Source organism: Trachypithecus francoisi, unplaced genomic scaffold (assembly GCF_009764315.1).
Source record: "Trachypithecus francoisi isolate TF-2019V2 unplaced genomic scaffold, Tfra_2.0 Lachesis_group16, whole genome shotgun sequence".
NCBI classification, from domain to species: domain Eukaryota; kingdom Metazoa; phylum Chordata; class Mammalia; order Primates; family Cercopithecidae; genus Trachypithecus; species Trachypithecus francoisi.
In genome coordinates this window covers 3,733,132-3,759,711 of record NW_022681461.1, presented here as the reverse complement: position 1 = coordinate 3,759,711, position 26,580 = coordinate 3,733,132, and the positions used below count along the sequence as shown (strand labels likewise).

Genomic DNA, 26,580 nt, shown 5'->3' with positions numbered 1-26,580 from the left:
AACCATTTGCACAGGAGTTGACATGGAGCTTCCAAGGAGTAATAATGGGACAGGAAGAAGGGTCTGCCACCAAGTGGAACAGGCGAGGTGGGCATCAGGCACCAAGGAGGGCTCCAGGGCTCTCACCTTAATGGCTGTGAGAGGCAACATGCAAGAGACAGCTTTGTTTCATATTAAGAGCAATGCCTGCTCCTGGTTTTAATTTTTTTTCAAGAGGGCAGAGGAGAAAGGTAAAAAGTAGAAACTGCTCATTCTTCTCCAATTCCAGTTAAACTCACCAGATGCAGTCCTAATTAACATAGTTTCATTTGTGTTCTTTCAGAAATTTCTCTGAAACATAGAGATTTGGAAGGAAGACAGTAAGGTTAACTGGAATCCATTGAATCCGAGGTCCCATCAAACATCCAGGCATGGAGAGGTGAAGGTGCAGAAGCATGGCAGACAACTCAGAAGAGGGCTTTAAAATTTAGTAGAGGGATCTGGGCTGAAGACGCTCATGACGCATCCTCAGAAAATCCAACTTCTAGGGTCTGAATATACCAGGAACTGTCATTATGATGATTTGTCCCAGATATTATATTCTAACCACTGTTCCTAAGTGTGGTATGAGGTGAACAAGGCCTTTTCCAATAAGGTATTTGCATGTATCATGGTGGGAAATTTCTTCTGCCTGAAATCTTCTTAGTTCAGAGATTCTGAACTAAGGATTCAGATTTTCATCTGCTTTATTGAAGGGTGTGTATACTATAGTTATTTAGGCACAGGTCTCTTCCTTGTTTAAGATCTTGATGTTCAAAAATTTAAAGTTAGCCTTGAATACAGGGAAGATTTTGATTACATGTATTTCATTATGGTGTATACCTTTGCCCTCTCCGGTGCAAAAAATATTACTAAAAGAAAATTGATAAATTCCTGGCAACATACAACCTCCCAAGATTAAATCAGGAAGAAATTGAAACCCTGAACAGACCAATAATGAGTTCCAAGATGGAATCAGCAATAAAAGACCTCCCAACAAAAAGAGCCCTGCACCAGGTGAATTCACAGCCAAATTCTACCACATGTACAAAGAAGTACTGGTACCAATCTGACTGAAATTATTCCAAAAAATCAAGAAGGAGGGTGATATGGTTTGGATCTATATCCCTACCCAAATTTCATGTTTCAGTGTAATCCCCAGTGCTGGTGGTAGAGCCCGGTGGGAAGTGATTGGATCATGGGGGCAGTTTCTCGTGGTTTAACATCATCCCCCCTTGGTGCTGTGGTCACAAGAGTGAGTGAGTTCTCATGATATGTGGTTGTTTAAAAGTGTGTGGCACCTCCCCTTTCTCTCTCTTCCTCCTGCTCTGGCCATGTGAAGTGCTTCATTCCCTCTTTGCCTTCTGCCATGATTGGAAGCTTTTCGAGGCCTCCCCAGAAGCGGAAGCCACTATACTTCCTGTACAAACTGTGACCCATGATCCAATTAAACCTCTTTTCTTTATAAATTACCCAGTCTCAGGTATTTCTTTACAGCAATGTGAGAACACACGAATACAGAGGGATTCCTCCCTAACTCATTCTGTGAAACTGGCATCATCTTGATATCAAAAGTTGGCAAAGACAATAAATCCCAGTATCCCTTCATGATAAAACCCTCAATAAACCAGGCATTGAAGGAACATACCTCAAGATAATAAGAGCTATCTATGACAAACCCACAGCCAACATCATACTAAATGGGCTAAAGCTGGAAGCATTCCCCTTAAGAACTGGAACAAGACAAGAATGCCCAATTCAATATAGTACTAGAAGTCCTAGCCAGAGAAATCAAGCAAAAGAAAGAAATAAGAGGCACCCAAATAGGAAAAGAAGTCAAATTATGTCTCTTGGCTGGTGAAATAATACTATGCCTAGAAAACTCTAAAGACTCCATCAAAATGCTCCAAGACATAATAAATAACTTTAGTAAAGTTTCAGGATACAAAATCAATGTATAAAAATCAGCAGCATTTCAGTACACCAATACATTCAAGCTGAGAGTCAAATCAAGAATGCAATTGCATTTACACTAGCCACAAAAAATAAATATCTAGTGATATGGTTTGGCTGTGTGCCCACCCAAATCTCAACTTGAACTGTATCTCCCAGAATTCCCACGTGTTGTGGGAGGAACCCAGGGGGAGGTAATTTAATCATAGGGGCTGCTCTTTCCCGTGTTATTCTCATGACAGTGAATAAGTCTCATGAGATCTAACGGGTTTATCAGGGATTTCCACTTTTGCTTCTGGCTCATTTTTCTCTTGCCACTGCCATGTAAGAAGTGCCTTTCACCTCCCACCATGATTCTGAGGCCTCCCCAGCCATGTGGAACTCTAAATCCAATTAAACCTCTTTTTGTTCCCAGTTTCGGATATGTCTTTATCAGCAGCATGAAAATGAACTAATATATCTAAGAATACATCTCACCAAGGAGGTGAAAGACTTATACAAGTAGAACTACAAAACGCTGCTAAAAGAAATCATAGGTGACACAAACAAATGAAAGAACACTCCATGCTCACAGATTGGGAGAATCAATTATCACTAAAATGTCCATACAGCTGAAGCAATCTACAGATTCAATGATATTCCTATCAAACTACCAATGTCATTTTTTCCATTTTTTCACAGAATTATAAAATAACTACTCTAAAATTCATATGGTACTAAAACAGAGCCTGAATAGCCAAAGCAATCCTAAGTCAAAAGAATGAAGCGAGAGGCATCATATTACCCAACTTCAAAGTATACTACAAGGCTACAGTAACCAAAACAGTATGGTACTGGTACAAAAAATCAGATACATAAACCAGCAGAACAGAATAGGAAACCCAGAAATGAAGTTGAACCCTTATAACCAACTGATCTTTGACAAGTTGACAAAAATAAGCAATGAAGAAAGGACTCCCTATTCAATAAGTGGTGCTGGAATAACTGACTAACCATATGCAGAAGAATAAAAATAGACCCCCTATGTGCCACCATACACAAAAATTAATTCAAGATGGATAAAATGCCTAAATGTAATACATAAAAATATTAAAATCCTATAAGAAAACCTAGGAAATATGCTTCTAGACATTGGCCTTGGGAAATAATTTATGACTAAGTTCTCAAAAGCATTTGCAACAAAAACAAAAATAGACAAATGGGACCTAATTAAATGAAAGAACCTCTGCATGGCAAAAGAAACTATCAATTTAGTAAACTGACAACCTACAGCATGAGAGAAAATATTCACAAACTATGCATCTGATAACAGTCTCATATCAAGAATCTATAAAGAATATATACAAACAAGCAAAAAACAATAGCCCCATTAAAAAGTAAGCAAAGGACACAGATATTTCTCAAAAGAAGACATACAAGCAGCCAACAAACATAAGAAAAGAAAATGCTCAACATCACTAATCATCAGATAAATGCAAATCAAAACCATAGTGAGATATTATCTCACACCAGTCAGAATGGCTATTATTAAAAAGTCCAAAGATATTATGTTGACGAGGCTATGGAGAAAAGGGAATGCATATACACTGTTGAGGAAAATGTAAATTAGTTCAGCTACTGTGGAAAGCAGTTTGAAGATTACACAAAAAAAACTAAAAATAAAACTCTTATCTGACTTAGCAGTCCCATTACTGGGTATATACCCAAAGTAAAATAAATCATTCTACCAAAAAGACATATGTACTCATATGTTCATTGTAGCACTATTTATAATAATAACAAGGGCATGGAATTAACGTAGGTTGCCCATCAATGGCAGATTGGATAAAGAAAATGTGATACATATACAAGATAGAATACTACACAGCCATATGAAGGAATGAAATCATGCAGCAACATGGATGCAGCTGAAGGCCACTATCCTAAGCAAATTAATGCAGAAACAGAAAACCAAATACTGCATGTTCTCACTTATAAGTAGGAGCTAAATATTGGGTACACATGGACATAAAGATGGGAACAACAGACACAGGATTAAAGAAAGGGGGAGGTGGAGAGGGAGCAAGGATTGAAAAACTAGCTATTGGGTTCTATGTTCACTAATTGGGTGATGAATTCAATCATACCCCAAACCTCAGCCTCACATAATATACCCTGTAACAAATTTGCACATGTGCCCCCTGAATCTGAAAAGTTGAAATTTTGAAAATATATATGACTAAAAAGAAATTAAGACTGAGCTTTATTTCCTGCAATGGTGGACTCGCTTGTTTCAAATTAACACCAAGAACAACTAGAAAAGCTGGACAAAATATAAATAAATATCTTTTTGACAGCATTGCAGAGAGACAGTAAGCCCAGAGAGGAGAGCTTGATAACTGATATATTTTCTCCTCAAGACATTTGCCAGTAACAAATGCTGTTGCAGCTGAGAGACCTAGAAGCTGAGCAGGATTGTAGGTGGTGGCATTGGCCTAGGGGACAATAATTGTCATGCAAAGTCAGCCAAAGAGAAAAGTCCCTGTCAAACACCTCAGGCTCTCAGGTAAGCAAACAGGAAGAATATCAGCTCTTACAAGGACCAAAGCCAGCTTTAAATCAGCTTGGCCTTTTGTTTGATTAAGGTGATCTGCCTCTCATTAACTTCTTGCCAGAAGCAAAGACAAATCCTCTCTGTATGAGACAGAATCCAACATCTCAAATTCCCTCAATGATTTTTAAACCACAGTCTGACACTCAATCAAAGGCAGGCTAGCATACAAAAAGACAAGAGCTGACCAAAACTGAGAGAAAAAAATAAGATCAAAGACAGACACATAGAAGGGCCAGATATTGGAATTATCAGACATGTACTTTAAAATAATTATGTTTCATATATCATATCATCAATACATCAAATAAGAAACTGGTTAAGTTTTTTAGAGAACTAGTAACTATTAAAAATAATCAAATGAAAATTCTAGAATTGAAAACTATAATAACTCAAATTAAGAACTCAATGGATGTCTCCACTTCTGTCCATAACGGAGTAAATGCTATGAGAATTGCTGTCAGGCTATTAAAAAAAAGAAAAAAACAGAAAACCAGATAAAATATCCAAAACAAAAGTTTTCAGAAACTGCCAGCACAGGTGCCAGCATACACTACCCTGAGGCACAGTGTCAGTGTAAAGACACAAGAAACGTGAAAAAGCAAGGAAATATGACACCCCCCACAACCACAATAATTCTCCAGCAATAGATGTTAAACAAAAAGAAATTCTTGAAATCCCAGATAAAGAATTCAAAATATTGATTTTAAAGAAGCTCAATTAGGCCGGGCGCAGTGGCTCAAGCCTGTAATCCCAGCACTTTGGGAGGCCGAGACGGGCGGATCACGAAGTCAGGAGATCGAGATCATCCTGGTGAACACGGTGAAACCCCGTCTCTACTAAAAAATACAAAAAACTAGCCGGGTGAGGTGGCGGGTGCCTGTAGTCCCAGCCACTCGGGAGGCTGAGGCAGGAGAATGGCGTGAACCTGGGAGGCGGAGCTTGCAGTGAGCTGAGATCCGGCCACTGCACTCCAGCCTGGGCGACAGAGCGAGACTCCGTCTCAAAAAAAAAAAAAAAAAAAAAAAAGAAGCTCAATTAGATGCAAGAGAAAATTGAAAAACCAATACAAAGAATCCAGAACATCAATTTATTATATGAACAAGATATCTATTTACCAAGGAGATGGATTTTTTAAAAACGCCAGATATTCTGGAATTGGAGAATTCATTGCAGGAAATACAAAATACATTTGAAAGCTTCAACAATAGATTAGGTTAAATAGAGGAAAGAATTTCAGAACTTAAAGAAAGTCTCTTGAAATAATCCATTCAGAGAAAAATAAAGAAAAAAGAATAAAAGAGAAAAACAAAGTCTTCAAAATATTTTGTACAATATAAAGCAATAGAATTTATGAATTACTGGTATCTCCAAAAGCAAATGTTAGATATAGTGAACTCCAAGTTTCTCTTCAAAGAATCAGTATATCAGTATGTTCAACTGTCTTATTCTTTGATTCTCCATTTTAAAGTTTAACTTCTTGGTTCTCTTTGCCCCCTGCCTCCAATTTCAGTAAACAACTTTCCCACCAGTTCTAATCAGTTCACATCTGTTCCCCTGGTCACCTGCTTTGACCTGAGTCACCCCGGTCACCTGCTCCATCCTGAGTCACCCCTGGTCACCTCCTCTGACCTGAATCATCCTGAGTCACCTGTTCTGTAACCACCCTTCCTGCCAAATTACCCACCCCGCCACTGTGGCTCCTACCCCTGCTCTCTTTAAATTAGCCAATTGGAATTAGCTTAGACTGTGCGGTCCGACCCTAGCCAATAGGGGAATGACACAGCAGTAGGGGCTACCTGTGTCAGGAATAAGAACCCCTTCTCCTCCCTTGTCCAGGTGTGCTCTTGCCATTATTCCATCTGCGAGTTGCACCCTTCTATAGAAGTAAAAATTGCCTTGCTGAGAAAATTAAATTTATGTTCAAGTGCTATTTCTTTACAGCACTGAGGAACAAGCATTTTGTTTCTAACACAAAGAGAAATCAAAAGGTTTAGAAAACATATTTAACAAAATAGTAGATTAAAACTTCCCAAATATGGCAAGAGATTTAGATATTCAGATATGTGAGGCTCAGTAACCCCCAAATAAATACAACATGAAAATGTCTTCACCAGGGCACATTATAATCAGACAGTCTAAAACAAAGTGAAAGAGTGAATTCTAAAAACAGCAAGAGAAAAGCATCTAGTCATTATAAAGGAAAGCCCATCAAACTAACAGCAGACTTCTCAGCAGAAACCTTACAGGCCAGAAGAAAATGAGATAATATATTCTAAGTCCTAAAGAAAAAAAAAAATCAGTTAAGAATACTACATCCAGCAAGATTAACCTTCATAAATGAAGAAGAAATAAAGTCTTTCCCAGACAAGCAGATGCTGAGCGAATTCATCACCAATAGACTGGACCTTCAAGAAATGCTCAAGGGAGCCCTAAACATGGAAGTGAAAAGATAATACTTACCATGATTAAAACACATGAAAGTATAAAACTGACTGGTAAAGCAATCATACAAAGGAGGAAGAGAAAATAATCAAATGGCACCATTACAGAATTCCCCCAAACCACAATGACAAACAGTAAGAGAAAAAGAAAAAAACAAAAATTTAGAAAACAATTAGCAACATGACAGAAACAAAACCTCACATAGCAACAATAACCTTGAATGTAAATGAATTAGAGGCTCCACATAAAAGACAGACTGGATGAATGGATTTTAAAAAGTGGCTCAACTATATGGTGCTTACAAGAAACTCAAAACTCACGTTATCTGTAAAGACACATATAGGCTGAAAGTAAAGGAGAAAAGATATTCCATGCAAACAGAAACCAAAAATGAGCAGCAGTAGCTATACTTACAACAGATAAAACAGCCCTTAAGTCAAAGGCAGCAAAAAAAAAAAAAGACAACATTCTATAATGATAAAGAAATCAATTCAGCTAGGCACAGTGGCTCACGCCTGTAATCCCAGCATTTTGCAAGGCTGAGGTGGGTGGATCACCTGAGGTCAGGAGTTTAAGACTAGCCTGGCCAACATGGTGAAACCCCATCTCTACTAAAATACAAAAATTAGCCAGGTGTGGTGATGCACACCTGTAATCCTCAGGAGGTTGAGGCACAAGAATCACTTGAACTTGAGAAGCAGAGGCTGAAGTGAGCTGAGATCATGCCACTACACTCCAGCCTGGGTGACAAGAGCAAGACTCCATCTCAAAAAAAAAAAAAAAAAAAATCAATTCAGCAAGAGGATATAACAATTCTAAATCTATACGTACCCAATACTGGAACACTAGATTCATAAAACAAATATTACTAGACTTAGAAAGACAGAAATAGTAGTGGACTTCAACACCCCAGCAGACAGATTACCTATGCAAGGAATCAACAAAAAACCATTGGACTAAACCTGAACTTTAGACTAAATGAACCTAACATATTTACAGAACATTCTAAGCCAACAACTGCAGAGTATACATTCTTTTCATCAGCACATGGAACATTCTCCAAGATAGACCATAGGTTAGGCCACAAAAAAGTCTCAATAAATTTTTAAAAATCAAAATCATATCAAGTATCTTCTCAGACCACAGTAGAATAAAACTAGAAATCAATACCAAGAGAAACTTTGGAAACTACAAATACATAAAAATTATATATAAAAAACATGCTTCTGAATGACCATGAGGTTAATGAAGAAATTAAGATTAAAATCAAAACATTTCTTGAAACAAATGAAAATGGAAACACAATATACCAAAACCTTTGAGATACAGCAAAACAGTGCTAGGAGGGAAATTTATAGCATTAAATGCCTACATCAAAAAAGTAGAAAGATTACAAATTAACAATCTAATGATGCACCTCAAAGAACTAAAAAAGGAAGAACAAACCAAACCCTAAATTAGCAGAAGGAAAGAAAGAACAAAGCATAACTAAATGAAATAGAGACTAAAGAAAATACAAAGGATCAATGAAGCAAAAAGTCGGTTCTTTGAAAAGATAAACATAATTGATAAACCACTAGCTAAACTAGCCAACAGAGAAGACCCCAACAAATAAGATCGGAAATGACAAAAAGAGAAATTATAACTGGTAACACAAAAATATAAAAAAGATCATCAGATTACAACACTAACACCTTTATCATGCAAGCCTTGGAACCCCAGCCTGGCCTGCATAAGTATGCTCAGACAGTTGCAAAGCAGTTCCACTCCTCTCAGCTTTGGGTCAACACCTATCCCTACTACACCCCTGGTCAGCAGGAAGAAGTTAGAGCAGATTTTGTCCTTTTTCTATCTTCTTTATCCAACACCTTAAGACTAAGGTGTTATAAAACTCAAATGGAGGGATTGAAACCTCCATTGCAAAATTATAACCGAGGCAGTGAAAGAGATCTGCCCTAACCAACTCCATCTTGCTTCTAACCTCCAAGTCATCCTTGTTTATTCCTGGGCATAGGCTGAACTAACTTTAGGAGGAATTGAGTTTATAGTTTAAAACAAAGATGATAACAGGCCTTTCCCAAGGCAAATCCCCTTTTTGCCTGGGGATTAGACTGCCTTTGCAGGACTAACAAATTAGCCACAAGATTAGAAATTATGGTTTAGGAGTCATGCAGCTGGAGGTTACAAGATTATGATCTTCCCTAGACTGCTTCTAAGATCAGTGCTTAAAATATTTTGCAGACTCTGCAGTTAATGGATCAACTGGCACCACCCAGATCAATAAACAGGCTCATCTGATCTTGTGGCCCCCACCCAGGAACCGACTCTGCACAAGAAGAGTCAACTCTATGATTTCATCTCTGACCTGACCAATCAGCACTTCCAACTCATTGACCTTCCCCACCCACTAAGTTGTCCTTAAAAACTGATCCCCAAATGCTCAAGGAGACTGATTTGAGATTTGAGTAATAATAAGACTCTGGTCTCCTGAAAAAAAAAATCATCAGAGACTATTACAAACAACTATATGCTTACAAACTAGAGGAAATAAATAAATTCCTGGAAACATATAACCTCTCAAGATTGAACCAGAAAGAGATAGAAAACCTAGAAAACCTGAAAAGACCAATAACAAGTAGTGAGATTAAATCAGTAATAAAAAGTCTTTCAATAAAGAAAAGTACAGGACCAGATGGATTCACAGCCAAGTTCTACCAAATGTACAAAGAAGAACTAATATCAATCTCCTGAAATTATTTCAAAAGAATCCAGGAGGAGGGAATTCTCCATAACTCATTTGATGAGGGCAGTATCACCTTGATACTAAAACCAAACAAGGACACAACGAAAAAGAACACTACAGAACTACAGACCAATATCCTTGATGAACACAGATGCAAAAGTCCTCAACAAAATATTAGCAAACTGAATTCAACACCACATCAAAAATATAATACACCCTGATCGAGTGGGTTATATACCAGGGATGCAAGGATGGTTCAACATATGCAAAACCAATAATTGTGATACATTGCATAAACAGAATAAAGACAAAAACCATAAGATCATTTCAACAGATGCAGGAAAAAGATTGGTAAAATTCAACATCCCTTCATGATAAAAATCTTTAACAAGCTAGACTTAGAAGAAACATACCTCAAAATAATAAAGGACATATATAAACCCCAAGCTAACAACATACTGAGTGGGGAAAAGTTGAAAGCATTTCTTCTAAGAACTGGAACAAGACAAAGATGTCCACTTTCACCACTCCTATTCAACACAGTATTAGAAGTCCTAGCTAGAGCAATCAGGCAAGAAAAAGAAATAAAAAGCATCCAAGTTGGTAAAGAGGAAGTCAAATTATTCTTGTTTGCTGATGATATGATTTTATATCTAGAACCCAAGAAGTGGCAATGAAAGCACAGAATGTTAACTTAGGTCACAAGGCAGAGTGGCTTTTATTGCTAATCTTGCAGGGATTCTAAAGCAGGCAGTTTGAGTGTAGGATTTTTAACTTTGTTTTAAGTCAGATTTTTGTTCTTTAATTTAGTAAAGAAAATTTTTAAGGTTAGCCATGACACTATTACATGTCTTTTTAAAAAATTGATCTTCCCATCAATTGTTTACAATAAGAAATTTCTAAAATATATATATTTTAAATTTAGGAGTCTAATTTAAAAGATTCATCTTCAGGTCACTAACAATTAGAATTTCCAATGGCATACTTATTCCCATAGCAGCTAAATCCAATAGCCTCTTCAGAGAAGGAGCAATCTCAAAGATCCGCCTCCCTGGCGCCCCGCCACTCGAGGGAAGAGGCTAAGATAGACAAATTCTCCCAAGAGCTTGGCACATTTGGAACAAAAAGTCTCAGGTTTCCAGGGATTTTTATACCGGCTGCCTGACACGACTCAAAAATCATGCCCCCTCCCCCACTGGGTGGCAGAGACTGAGAGAGCGCTCCACTTGATCACAATTGAAACTCTTGAGGAAATAAGACAAGATGAGAGGGAAACCCCTCAGGTACCTCTCTTTAAGATACGATAACACAGAAAGACAAAGGGAAAAAGATGATTTGGAGGCATAAAGGGATCAAACAATATGACCACAAAGTACCAAAAAGTACACCAGAGTCAACACACCAAGATTAGTCACACACAAATCCTTTTATTCCATTAACGAAAAGTTTTGCAGAGGAAGCTGATTTTTACTATCCACTTGACCAGACTGTACAGAGAGAGAGGTCAGAGTCCGGCTGGTAAGAAAATCTTACTCTTCCGCCAGCTGCTCAGGTCCTGGATTCCCCTAACTGTGGCTTCCAGAATAGCAGAGCTTTGATCATTCTGCTCAGAGCATTAGACTTTCAGAGTGAAGAGAAAAGTTCCCTTTTTCCTTCCGAAGTTTCTCTGAAAAATTAATTTCACAAAAGGCAGGTTAATCAGAGAAAAGGCATACACATTTATTTAGTGTGTATACACATAAATCTTTAGAATGAAGGCCCAAAGATGCAGGGGAAATTGTCCATTTTTGTGTTTAGGTTTAACAAAGTAGGGACAGCCATGTAAAATAGAATTGGACTAAAAGGGTATGATCAACTGCTAACAGACTGAGTGGGAAAACCCAGTGAGGCCTATTTGTCTAAATTCCTCTTGGCCTCTCTGAGTATGTATTTTTTTCTTTGGGGTGTGGGGCACGAACCTCTCTGGAATGGGGGTCTTATGACCTACAGTCAAACAAGGTCAGATTATTTCTTTATGGCCAATTTTTACACAGAAAGGCAGAAGGAATGTTACAGCAATATTTTTATGTTTCATGGCTGGCTTTGGGGAAAAGGCATTCTGGTTTTCATGACCTGCCTTGGGGAAGAGAGATTCTAGTTTCTATAGTTAGCCTTGGGGGAGAATGGGACTGAGAAATAGGAGGTCAGGACAGAGTCAGAGAAAACTTTTGCTTTTGAGGCTATTTTGAGGGCTTCATTTGGGGTAGTGTTTTCTGAGTTCCGATACCAGCATTATTTTGATATCAAAATTAAACAGAGGCATTATAAGAAAATTACAGATACACGTTTATTGCCAAAAAATCCCTAATAAACTGTTAGCAGTTTGAATCCATCCATAGAGAAAAACTAAAACATGTCATGACCATGTGAGGTTTATCCCATGAATGCAAGATTGTTTTAATATTTGAAAATCAATGTAATTCACCATATTAATACGTGAAAGGGGGAGGTGATTAAGTTATAAGGGCAGAGCCTCACGGGTGGAATTAGAAACCTCATCAAAGGACTTCGGAGAGTAGTTTGTTCTCTTCTGTCTTTCCATCGTGTGAAGACACAGGGGTTTGCCGTCCTGTCCCTTCCCCTCCAGAGGACACAGCAATCAATACTATCTTGGAAGCAGGGACAGCAACCCTCACCAGACACCAAGCATGCTGGCGCCTTGATCTTGGACATTCAGTCTCCAGATCTGTGAGAAATAAATTTCTGTTTTTTTAAAAATTACCCAGTCTCAGGTTTTTTTAATAGACACATTAATGGACTAAGACTCAACACTGTCAAGTTGTCAATTTGTGCCAAATTGATCTATAGACTTCATATGTCCTCAGTAAAAGTCCAAACAGGCTTAATGTGGAAATTGCCAAGCTGATTCTAAAACATAATGAAAGGCAACAAAAAGCCTTTTGAAAAAAATGAATATTATCTAAAATGAAGAGTCAGCATAAAGTTACAATAATAAAGACAGTGTGTAGCAACAAACAGTCATAGATAATACACAAACAAATGGGTGTGGCTATGTTCCAATAAAACCTTCTTTACAAAAATAGGTGGTGTTCCAGTAAAACTTTGTTTACCAAACTGAGGGCTGTAGTTGCAGGTCTTTGTTCTAGGAGAAAGCAAAAAATAAAATATTTTTGACCTTAGGTCAGGCAAAGATTTCTTAGATTTAATACAAACGCGCCAGGCACGGTGGCTCAAGCCTGTAATCCCAGCACTTTGGGAGGCCGAGACGGGCGGATCACGAGGTCAGGAGATCAAGACCATCCTGGCTAACATGGTGAAACCCCGTCTCTACTAAAAAATACAAAAAAAAAAAAAAAAAAAAATAGCCGGGCGAGGTGGCAGGCGCCTGTAGTCCCAGCTACTCGGGAGGCTGAGGCAGGAGAATGGCGTGAACCGGGAGGCAGAGCTTGCAGTGAGCTGAGATCCGGCCACTGCACTCCAGCCTGGGCGACAGAGCGAGACTCCGTCTCAAAAAAAAATAAATAAATAAAATAAATAAATAAACAAACGCATAAACCATGAAAGAAAATAAATTAACCTTCATCAAATTAACCATCAAAATGAAAACTTCAACTTTTCAAAAGAAAATGAAAAGATAAGTCATAGACAGGGAGAAACTTTTTTGTGTGTATATATATATTATATAATATATATAAATTATATATATATCATTTTTGAGACCATGAAATTTGTGGAGGACGAAAAAGGAGAGCTTTACATCCTATGAAAGGTTATAACCTGCAGATTGAGAAACAAAGCTCCTAACCCAAACCAGAAGCATATGTTTCAAAGATGAAGGGAAGAGGCTGGGATTTATGCCTATTGGGGTTAGTGATATATACGTATCTCACGGGTTATAGGAGAATCTATGAATATTTATGAGAGGAACTAAATGCATGCTCAGTGAGTAAACATATACGTTAAATACATTCCGTGTTCACTTTGGGGTAGAGATGTAACATTAAAATGAAGTAAAATGTGGCTGTTTATGTCAAGAGGTGAAAGACAGGACACAAAGTCATCTCATGCACAGCCTCTGTGGACTGGCCAGAACCAGGCTCTGGCTGGTGGTTGTCTACCGGGAAGGAATGCTTTGTAAGGCTGGTCAGTTGTCATGGCAAGACCATAATAAGAGAGGGGAGGTCAGCTACGATGTCAAGTGGTCTGTCAAGGTTGGTGGGGAAATCTTCCCAACATTGTTTCTCAGGAACTGGTTTCTGTTTAATTATGGGAAAGAAAATCTTGTGCCAGTTGGCAAGGTAGGGGAGTGCTGAGGGGTCACTGACCTCCTGCCTGGCCAAAGCTGTAGAATCTGGTTTTAACATTTTCTGGGTCTCTTTTTGCCACAGGGAGTCCATTTCAAGGGGCTGACCCAATATACAAAGAACTCTTACAAGTCATTATTAAGTTTAACAATGCAATTAAAAAATTTTGAAACAGGGCCGGGCGCAGTGGCTCAAGCCTGTAATCCCAGCACTTTGGGAGGCCGAGGCGGGCGGATCACGAGGTCAGGAGATCGAGACCATCCTGGCTAACATGGTGAAACCCTGTCTCTACTAAAAAATACAAAAAACTAGCTGGGTGAGGTGGCGGGCACCTATAGTCCCAGCTACTCTGGAGGCTGAGGCAGGAGAATGGCGTGAACCCGGGAGGCAGAGCTTGCAGTGAGCTGAGATCCGGCCACTGCACTCCAGCCCGGGCCACAGAGCGAGACTCCGTCTCAAAAAAAAAAAAATTTTGAAACAGATATTTGACAGAAGAGAATGTATACATGTATAATATGTACACTAAAAGACACTCAATATCAGGGAAATTCAACTTGAAACTACAATGAAATGCCATTATACACCAAAATGGCTAAAACTCAAAATACTGGCAATGTGAAGTGTTGGAGAGGATGCAGAGTAATAAGAGTGCTCATACACTGCTAGTAGGAATGCAAAAGAGGACAGCCACTTTGGAAAACAATTTGGCTGCTTCTTAGAAAGATAAACACACATTAACATATGACCCATCCAATTCCACTTCTAGATAATTACCCAAGAGAAATGAAAACATATGTCCACACAAAGACTTTTACATGAATGTTCATAGCAGTGTTCTTCATAGTAGCCCTGTATCAGTTACTTGCAATCAAGAGACAGAAACCACACGGTAATTTTTATATAGAAATTTAACATAAAGAATTACTAAATCATGATAAGAGAGTAACTTATCATATAGTTATACGATCCTAGAGCTGAAGGAGAATACTTGAATAAGGATTAAACTTGGAAGGGGGGATTCTTCCCAAGTCTGGGATTTGGACCTTTGTTAGAGGAGGGGTGATCACAGCCTGCTGGAGGGGGAGGAATTTTGACTGGTTGCCTTGGCCAGAGCTGGTCCATAGTTCCTGGGCAGCTGACAACAACCCTCTGGAGCACAGGCAAGCTGATGCTGGTGGGCAGATGTGCAGAGGGTCAGGGCACCACTGTGGGCACAATGCCTAGAACATGCCAGTTTCCATGTCAGGAAGGGCAAGCAGAGGTTTTCACTTGGCCTAGCCAGGGCTGTGAGGTTGCTAAGGGACTGAATACTCTGAGTCGATGGCTGAGACAAGCACCAGTGGATCCCCCCGCCCAACCACACACACATGCTGAGATCATATATCAAGAGCAAGAAAGAGCAAAACATAGCACACCAGCATCAGAAAGAGAAGCCCCCTTCCTTCTGCAATATCCTTCCAGCATCCTCTGCTCACGAAGTTTAATTAATGTCATGTTCACCGTAAAAAAGAAATGCTTATAGAATCTAGGCCATTATTGCACAGCAGATATCAGAGGGTGAATCTGAGCTGAGAAGTAATAAATTAGTCATTGCCACTTCTATGGCTACTTATTTTTCATATGTACTCTCTATATACATTTGAACTCCTGTACAACAACAAAAGAACTTCACACTTCTTAACAAAATACAGCCATCCTTCTTACAAGTGAAGTTCTCATCCTTATCCCAAATGAGAAGACTCATTCTCAAAAGTCATTGTATCCACTGCCAGTTATATTAATTACTCCTCAATTTCATTTAGTTTCCACTGGATATTCTACTACCTAAAGCCTAAAATGCAAAGTTAACTTCCTGCAATTTGAATATTTAAAATATAGGAGAGTGAAAAAACGGTTAGTATGTATAAATAAACACATGCATTTAATAAGCAGAGAGAAAATATCCAAAGCTACCACATTTCCATTTCTATAATTGGTCTTGAGGTGGTAGCTGATATCTATGGCTTCCTTCTTCAACTTCCCATTGCATATTTTCCTTTTCCTCAGCAAGAAGTGCAGCTTCTCTGCAATATTTACCTTGTGCAGTGACCCAGGCCTTTATTCCCAAAGGGCCTGAGTCCTCAATTGTCCTGCCCTCTCTTTTAGTTGCTGTTGTTTTCCATGAACTTCATGACTGGGCATGGATGTATGGAGAGAAGCCCCCAGAAAATCTTCTGGGTTCTAGACCTAGTTCTCCTTGTCTTTGTTGTGCAGGAGTAACCCCATTTCCCCTTCATAACCACCACTTTGTAAAATGATCAGAATCAATCATTCTTGTGAGTGGATTCACCCCTTTCTGCCTATTGATTCAGTGGCATAAAGAGATCAAAATGGCACAGCGGCGGTCTCATCTTCCAATTTAATGGAATCATTATTGTGGCTCCTAATGGAAGCATTCCCTTCTTGTGGACTAAGAGCTCTAACACAGCAACGTTGAAAATTAGACAGTAAGCAGACAATCTGTGAATGACTGTTTTATTTGGCCTGACAGTGGATGGAGTCACACCCATTTCCACCTCTTGATACCCAGATCCATGTGTTCTGGCTATGGAGGGGACAGGACCATATAACAGTGTCTGATTTACTGCATCCTGCAGAACAGTACCCCTTCCTTTTGGGGTGCTGTTTTCAAACTGGCATCATAAGTGAGTCTTCAACAAGCCATCCCATATTTCAATTAGAAGAACTGCTTCTGGGTGATGGAGTATTGGCAAGACCAGTTAATTTCACGGGTATGTGCTCACTGCCACATTTTCTTTGCTATGAAATTAGTTCGCTGATCAGATACAATGTTGTGAGGGAGGTCTTGATAGGGAATAAAGTATTCTGTGAGTTTATGGATGGTGGTGCTGACATTATGGATGAGGAAAGAAAATCTATTCCAGAATATGTGTATATTTCAGTGAGACCAAGCTCTGCCCCTTCATATTAGAGAGGCTCAACGTAATTAACCTAACACCAGGTGGCTATGGTGGCTATGGAGCCTTACCAGGGCTCAATGTTGTTCCTTCTGTTGACAAGTTAAACACTCATCAGTAGTAGTATCAGCCAGGCCACCCTTGGTAGGGAAAGTTTGTGTTGTTGAGTCCATACATAATCTCCACTTGGCCACCATGACAACTCGTTTATGGGCCATTGGGCAAGCATTGAAGTGGTTAGGGAAAGAGGCTGACTGACATCTACAGAACAAGTCATTTTTTTCCACTTGGTTAGAAGCCTCCTCTTCAGTGAATGTCCCTTTGGTGGTCATTCACATGGCACACAAATATATCTTCACACTCTGTGCCTGATCAAAGAGGTCTGTCCACATACCTTTTCCCTGGATTTCTTTATTGCCAATCCTCCAATCCTGTTCCTTGCAAGTGCCTGACCACTCAAGCAAACCATTACTTATCATGAATCAGTTTAGATTTGTACTTCCAGCCATCTCTTTCCCCCTCTCATAACCAAAATAACTGCTCAAAGTTCTGCCTATGGGGACAATTTCCTTTCACAATGTTGTGTTAGTCTGCTCTTGAATCGCTATAAAGGACTATTTGAGGCTGGGTCATTTATAAATTAAAGAAGTTTAACCAGCTCACAATTCTGTAGGCTGTTCAGGAAGCAGGGTGCTGGCATCTGCCCTGGTGGGGGCCTCAGGAAACTTATAATCATGGTAGAAGATGACGGGAAGCCAGAAAGTCATATGGTGAGAGTGGAAGCAAGAGAGAGAAGGAGAGGTCCTAGACTCTTTTAAACAACCGGATTTAGTGTGAACTAACTGAGCAAGAACTCACTTATCACCAAGGGAATGGTGCTAAACTATTCATGAGGTATCCTCCCCCCAATAATCTAATTACCACCCATCTCCAACACTGGGATTCACATTTTGACATGAGATTTGGAGGGGACAAACATTCAAAGCACATCAGCTGTCCTCCATGATCACCTTTTAGTGTGGTGCAAAAATTAATCTGTGGGTAGTAACCCAGGCTTGAATTCTTCTTTCTTGGTTAACTGTTTGTAAGAAACATTATGGGAAGCCAAAGACATGTGTTAAGGGACAGAAGACAACAGAACAGAAGGAAATGCATTTTGAGTCCCTAGCAGTTGAGATTGAAGGAGTCTGAGCCATCCATTCATGTCACTTACTTGTACTTTCCAGAACTACCTGAGTTTGGTTTCTTATATGCCATTTCCATTCAATAATAGAATGCGGCTCTGTACACTAAGTCTTATGACTAGGTAGATCAGACAACATCAAATTCATGATGGAAAGGTCAGCTTACATGGTTACCTTACGTTCCATGGTTAAGTATTCAGTCTCTATGGAGGCCCAGTAGCAAATCAGAAGCACTTTCTCAAAAACAGAATAACAGATTTACTCCAGAATTCTAGAGGTCTTCACTGACTCCAGAATCCTAGAGGTCTTCACTGTCTACTGTACTGTTCTACTGGTGCTTGTCAGATGCTCCACAAAGCAATTCTATTTGGCACTGACACTTCAACTATCACAGGCTCTGCTGGATCACAGGACCAAGTGGTAGAGCAGCTTGCCCTGCAGCCTGAACTTGCTGCAGAGCTTTCTCTTGTTCTGGGCCCCACTTGAAACTGAAAGATTTTCATGTGATTGTGTAGACAGGTCAAAATAGCACACTTAAATGTGATATTTATCACCTCCCAAAATCCCCAAAGACCTAACAAATGCAGTGCCTATAATAGTCAAGGTTCTCCAGAGAAATAGAACCAATAAGATAGATATGATAGAAATATAGATAGACAGACAGATTTATTATAAGGAATTGGCTCACACTATTATAGAAGCTGAGAGGTCACAAGATCTTCCCTCTGCAAGTTGGAGACCCAGGAGAGCTGGTGGTGGAGTTCCAGTTGAAGTCTGAAGGCCTGAGAACCAGGAGAGTTGATGGTGTATGTTCTAGTTCAAGTCTGTCTGAAGGCAGGAGACCGATGTTCCAACTCAGACAGCCAGAGAGAACAAATTATTTTCTTGCCCAAGTTTTTGTTCTATTCAGGCCTTAAATGGATTGGATGTGGCCCACTCACATTGGGAGGGCTATCTGCTTTACTTAATCTAACAATTCAAAGGCGAATCTCATCCAGAAACACTGTCACAGACACACTCAGAATAATGTTTAACCAAATATCTGGGTACCCCAATCAAGTTGACATAAAACTATCATGGTGCCTCATATTTGTGTGTGTCTAATAGCTGTTCAAGGTGCAGCAATTTGTCACCTACCAGAGACAAGATATCCCAACATGCTTCAGACTATTGAATCCCCAGAAATTTATCTGAGGTGACAGGCCCTTCTCACCACTTGAATTTTTGTGGGGTGTATCTAGTTTACATACATCTTACTAAGACATCTAAAGAACTTGCCACTTCTTATTCATTAGATCTATCAGCATAATGTCATCAGTAGATTGAGCCAGTGTGATATTTCGTGGAATGTCAAGACAATCAAGATCACTTAGACTATATCACGGCAGAGAGCAGTAGAACTAATGTAGCCTGTGGCAACACCGTAAAGGCACACTATTGGCTCTGTTGGGTAACAGCAAACCACTTCTGGTGGTCCTCACAAACTGATATGGAGAAAAATGCATTAGCCAGGTCAATAGGTGCATACCAACTGTCAGAGGCTGTGCTGACTTGCCCCAATAAAGACATTACATCTGAGACAGCAGCTGAAATAGGAATTCCCATGGGTTACATTTATGACAGTCTGTGTCATCTGGCTTCTGCACAGGCTAAACTGTTAAGTTAAATGGGAGATATTATAGCTATCACCATCTCTGCTTGTTTCAAGGCTTTCATGGTGGCATTTACTTCTGCAGCTCTCCTAGGAGTGCAGCACTTCTTCTGGTTTACTATCCTGATAGGGAAGTTCCAAGTGCTACGACTTAGCCTTTCCTACCATAGTGATCTTCACTGCACGGGTCAGAGAACCAATGTGGAAATGTGCCAGTTGCCATGTGTGTCTGTTCCATGTATGTCTGTTCTGTAGTGTATGCCTATTCCCATAGATCGTGCTGAGATCTGTCCTGACTTACAGATCTCTCTACACTTGGGAGCTGGGAAACAACTGCAGGGTGGATCTGTGGACTAATTTGGCCCACTGTTAGCGAGACTTCGGACTCCATCTATCATCTTACCATCATAAGCCTCTACTTTGACTTGCTGACCATAGTGGCATTTTGAATCCCTAGGAATTAGCACTAATTCAGAGCCAGTTTCCAGCTTTCCCTAAAAGGTCTGGGCATTTCTTGTTCTCCAATGCACAGTCACTTTAGTAAATGGCCCACAGGTCTCTTTAGGGAAGGCTTGGAGGAAAAGGTATCGTACAAACCTGGAGCAACAGTGAAGGGCTGTCTTTTCTCAAGGGAATCAAGTCTCCCCTTCAATCAAGGGCCTCAAGGTCTGTGAACTGACTTAGGAAACTAAGTTTGGAAACAAGTTTGGAAACTAGATAAGAGGCCAGGACTCTCCACTGTGGCCTCAAGTCAGGTTTTTGGCTAAAGATCTAGAGTTTTTCCTTTCCTATAGATCAGGCCACACTGTAGTAGGTGACCCATCTATTTTATTCCTAGGCATACCAAGATCAATGAGCCACCACCAATGGGTTCTGCAAGCCAAAGCATTCTGATTATTAGTACATTTCTGCCGCCTTTTTTGATAAATATACCCATCTTGTTTTTGACGGCTAAGTGCTGTCACATGTCCTCCTCTACTCCGGAATCTCATAATTCTAATTGAAATTAGGGGGCCCATCTCAATAAGAATTTGCTACAGTCATACCTGGCCCACCACAGTGCACTTTTCCCAACTCAGGTACTCCTCACTCTCATGTAGCCAGGATCGAGACCATCCTGGCTAACACAGTGAAACCCCGTCTCTACTAAAAAAAGCAAGACCAATGTCTTAGTGAAGGGAATGTCTTCTGGGCCCTCCTGTGGAACACAGTTTGGGAGCACGTATGCAGGTCATACATGATAAGATCAGTCCAACATTTTTATCTCCCTAAGCCTTTGGATTCCCTCTTTCACAGAATGCCAGGGAAGCACTAGCATCTCAACCTCACCTAATGTAAGCCAGTGTTAAGCCCACATTTCAGTCACTCAACCAGGTAAGCTGTTAGAGCCGCCTCCAGTAAGACAATAAATTCAAACTCTTTAGTAAGTGCACCCTTGTCAATGAATTCAGTTTATCTGGTGTTACATGCTATCTTCCTTAGTCTAACACCCTTAGAAACAATTTCCACACGTTCTCCAAGTTTCTACTGATATATATCAGTGAAGCCTAGAAAGTCTTTCAGTGTTTGAGCTCTGTCCTCCTGGGTCATAGTGTGTACCTATTCCCATAGATCATGCTGAGATCTTACCTGATTTATAGATCTAGTGGCAACAGGGAATGGCTGTGGTGAGTCTTGAGAAGGATGAGTATCCCTTTTTGAGGCAACTGTCCCAGGTGAAGTTGTCACCTTTAAGCAGAAGAAGCTGTCTCCTTGGACAGCAGAGGGCAAACCATTTTGAGGGAGGCTCAAAATGATTTGTGGGTTCAATATTGTCAGTTTCATCTGGGTCCAATCAGTTTTCTCGAATCCACCTTTCAAGATCCCATTCTTTCCTGATCAATACCCTAACTTTCAAGTGAGAAACATGGCAAGACTGTGAATTTACTGTCATTGTAATTCAGGAACTTGCATAACTAAATTTTGTGTTTGGTTTTCAGCAGTGTTGTGGCTATAAGAAATAGAGACTTTTGGGGGCTGTCATGGAAGCTCTCTGGTTGTCAGAGATGACTTGAATTGAAAGTTAACAGGCCTGAGCTTCTCATTTTCTCTCTGCAAGAGCTCAGTGTACCCAGAAGAATTCATCTTACACCACAGCCCTTACAGTTATCATTACTGTCATAATGGTCAAACACAGCAGCCACTTGGCTCACAATCAACCATGGGGATGCTGCTGAGTTACTAGCCTCTCATTTCCCAGTAGCAAGGAGCTCAGCACTGCATATGAGCGCGAGGGCAGGACCCAACCCATCCTCAGACTCCATGTTCACAGGTCTATTTCCTGAGATCAGTCTCAGAACCAATTCTGTATCAGTTTGGACCAAGCAAACTAACAGGCAAACCAGCAGTTGGCCGTGATTCAGGAGAGGAGTCACTGTACAGTAAGCAAGGGAAGTAGAGTATAAAGAATTATTAAACTGTGATTCAGCGAGTACTGTAAAGATGTAAAGAAAGCTCTAACCAGTATCTTAGGGCTGGATAAACAAACTGTGGTACAGGAAAAAAAAATGTGATATATATGATCTTGCATATGGTACGTACAGAAAGAACAGGGCCCCCTTTCCCCAAGAATGGGATTTAGACACTGTTGTTGGAAGTGTGGTTGCAGCTTATTTACTTGATGGCACAGGATTTTGCTGGGTTGCATGGCCAGCACTGGTTGACTGTCCCAGGGCAGCACAAAATAGCCCTCTGAGCTTGCCTGCTCACTGACAGGACAGTACACAGCTTCTGGTGCACGGTGTTCATGTGGGGAGGCCCAAGGCAAAGTGGTCTCTAGGCTTGACCCAGGGCAGCAAGGTTGCCAAGGGACGACATACTCTGGGCGCATGGCTGGGGTGCAGTGCCACTGAGTATCTGCAGTGCCAGAGGATGTGCAAAAGCAAGAAAAGGCAGAACACAGCACAGGAGTACCAAGAAGAGCCCCCTTTCTCTTGCAATGTTTCTCTAGCGCCCTCTGCTGACAATGTTTAACATTTTGCTCACCGTAAAAAGGAAATCCAGGCCATTAACATGGAAAAGGCACTCTCAGGGCAAAACCACAGCTATGAGGCAATAAATTGATAACCGCTACATGCCCCAGAGTAGAAACCATACAAATGTCCAACAGCAGGTGGTACATCTTTACAATGGTATACTACTCAGAAATAAAAAGGAATGAACTACTATATGCATAACAACACAGATGCATCTCAAAAACATTTTGCTGAGTATAAGAAGCCAGGACCCAAATAGTATATCCTGTGTCATTCTATTGATATGAAAAACTTTAATAAGCAAACCAGCAGTTGACTGTTACTCAGATGAGGCATCACTGCAAAAGGGCATGAGAGACTTTCTGGAGTGATGATGGAAGTGTTTTTTGTTGTTGTTGTTGTTGTTGTTGTTGTTGTTGAGACAGAGTCTCGCTCTGTCGCCCAGGCTGGAGTGCAGTGGCCCGATCTCAGCTCACTGCAAGTTCCGCCTCCCAGTTCACGCCATTCTCCTGCCTCAGCCTCCAAAGTAGCTGGGACTACAGGCGCCCGCCACCTCGACCGGCTAGTTTTTTGCATTTTTTTAGTAGAGACAGGGTTTCACTGTGTTAGCCAGGATGGTCTCGATCTCCTGACCTCGTGATCTGCCCGTCTCGGCCTCCCAAAGTGCTGGGATTACAGGCTTGAGCCACCGCGCCCGGCCGGAAGTGTTCTATATTTGATTTTACAGTGGTGGTTACTTGAGTTATGTTCATTTTTCAAATCTTATAGAGCGCTACACTAAATGAGTGCATATTATTTATATGTTATGCTTTAATAAAGTTAATATTTGAATGTTAATGGAAAACTATGGCCTTTCAATAAAAGAAGGATCATTGAGAATTCAAACCCTTCAACATTGCAGGTTTGGGTTACCACTGCGTTAAGTAGAATCTCAACCGGCTGAAGTACTAGCCAATAGCAAAGAGACTGTAGGAGGGGGTAGTGGAGGAAGAAAATCAAAAATATTGACCATAGCTTCAAGACTAGTTGCATAAATGAAAACTGTAAAATAAAGCATCATTTTATGGTGTGTGCAAAGCAAGCATTTTCATTCCTTCTTTCTTATTATTTATTAAGTAGTTTTGGTAGTAATCTTCATTACTTTTGGGGCCATAGAATGTTCAGGTGGGATTTTATGTGAATCAGAAAAGGAATTAATACCCAGACATCGTTATGGTGACTAATATGACTCTGTGTTTCCCCTCTGGGGGATGAGAATGACAGCAACTTCCCCACCAAGTATGGCTGCATCATACTGGAAGAAGCATGATGTTCTGTTATTTTTGTTGTATACAATTTTGCATATAGGTAGTGAGGTGTGTAGCAATGCTGAGTTGCTAAAGGAATAGACTACATGAGCTATTTTTGTTGTAACCTAGCCCATATCCATTTTTTCCCTTGTCCTCTACTACTGGAACTGGGAGTCCAAAATCCATATTCCCTAGATTGACAGCTGGAATCATCAGGTTCTAACAATAAAAGGCATTAGCAGGAGATCAGAACTAAAGAAGACATATACTTCCTGCTCGTGGCTCAAATACCAGGTAGTTGCTTAGTGGCTGTGGGAAGGGGCCTCTGAACTCCTGTGGCCCATCCCAGCATCTGCAGCATAGGAGTGGGGAGCGGCTTCTGGATTCCTGGATATCACGTCTTCCTTTTGGTTCTTCCAGCACTTTCAACTCATTTGTAACCAATTCCCCACATAAATTCCTCTCTGTTTAAATACCTAATGTGGTCTCTGTAATAATAATAAGCTACAGTATCAAAAATTGTGGTTTGGTAAAGAGGGCAGGTGGAAAACATATGTTCAACTTCCTTATCTCCCAGAATCCAACTAAAATAAAGGTGTAAATATTTACAAAACTTATCAACCCAAATAGCAAAAGGAACAAGAGGGGAAAATATCAACAGGTGAGAGTTCAATCCATTTACTGCAAATTAAATGTGGATAGAAATCTGCCGATGTTTGAAATGAGAGAGAGCCATAGTCCAGACACAATGGTTGTAAGTAGGTGCTTGTCTTAGCCGGCTCAGGCTGGCATAATACAATACCATAGACTGGGTAGCTCCAACAACAGAAGTTAATTCCTCACAGTTCAGGAGGCTGAAAGTCTAAGATCAAGGTGCCAGCCCATTCGCTTTCTGGAGAGGACTCTCTTCCTGGTTTATAGACAGTTGCCTTCTTGCTGTGCCCTCACAAGGTAGACAGACAGTAATTTTTCCAGCATTTCCTCTTATAAGGACACTAATCATATTGGATCAGGGTTCCACCGTTATGATATCACTTACTTCCTTACTCCAAATACAGTCACATTTGGAGTTAGGGCTTCAGCATACGAATGTAGAGTTGGAGGAGACACTATTCAACTATTCAGTCCATAGCAGTGGATCACATAAAATATACCCCATAATTCCGGCTTCTTGAAGTTCTTAGATTTCTTCTAATGTAGATTATGCCAGGGAGGTCTTTGCATCTCAATTTTATTGACTGTAGTTCACTGTTGGACCCAGGTTTTAGCTGGCCAGGCAAATAAATGTTAGAGCCACTCCCCATTGATGCAGCTAGGCATTTAATTCAGAATCTCAGATACTGGCATAATACTGGTAAAATTTTCCCAATTTAACATTATATTCCATCCTAATTGAACTATCATATTTAGAATCCTTTCTCACATGTATCATTCTGTTGTTGCTGATATTAATTGGCCAAGTTGTTCTGTTCTTTTTATGGATAAGCTATGTCTATCTGGGTCAGATTGATCACTTATCCACACTGGGTTCTGACTCTAGTTATGAATCCAGAAGCAAAGAGGGTGGTGGGGTGGGTGTTGAGGATAAGAAGCATCACCCTCAGGTGGGGTTAGTACAAGGCCTTCAGGCAAAGAAAGGATAATCTTCTCTGGCCAGGTTAGGTCAAGTAAGTGTAAAGTACTTAGCAAAATGCCAAATAGTAAACATTACATAAGTCTTTATACTCTGTTTACAGTTGTTACTATCAGCTGAGTCAGCCCTGGTGAGCAAGGACTTGGAAATTTCCCAGTCTGTCTCCCACCCAGCCTGGCATGGGCACAGATGAAGGAGGAGCTGTGAGGTCCTCAAGGCCGAGGAAGGAGCCCTGAGAAGGAGTCGGATGCAGCAGCAAAGTCCAAGCCTGCTATGCATCAGAATCACCTTGGGAGATTAAAGTAGATTCGGACTTCTACCTCAGCCCTCCATATCAGAATCAACAGGTGAGGTCACAATGTGGGCACTTTTAGAAACTCCCCACCTGAGTCTGATAGAGTAGGTACCTAGATGAAGGAAGAAGGCCCTTAGCCTGATGCCTGGATGCAGGTCACTTTTCCTCACAGAGAGCATTTGGCATGGCTGTGGGACCAGGAGCCAGCATGATACGGCAGTGTCCTGAGATGCAAGAGGTAGAAGGTGGAGACACTGACTGTGTTTGCCAAATGATTCAGCAGACATACAGGCAGAAGGCAGTAGCACTCAGGTTTACAGGAAGGAAGGGTCAGAGAACAATGTTTTGGGGATGGTAGGGTCCTCATCATTTTTGTAGCATAAGGGGAAAAATCAAGAGGAAGAGATTAAAGATATGAGAGGGGTAAAAGGTTTGAAAGTGAGGTCCTAGAGGGGGTATGAGATTTGGAGCAAGTAGAGACATTTTGGGAGAGAAAGACTGGCA

The 26,580-nt window shown here is 40.4% G+C and overlaps 1 long non-coding RNA gene across 1 annotated transcript in view; it reads left to right on the top strand.

The window, feature by feature from the left end:
* LOC117098314 overlaps positions 1-26,580 on the top strand; it is a 57,299-nt gene that overhangs the window by 26,265 nt on the left and 4,454 nt on the right. The window contains exon 2 of the long non-coding RNA XR_004443327.1: positions 25,885-26,128. This is a non-coding gene — a long non-coding RNA (uncharacterized LOC117098314). The remainder of the gene's footprint in view (positions 1-25,884; positions 26,129-26,580) is intronic.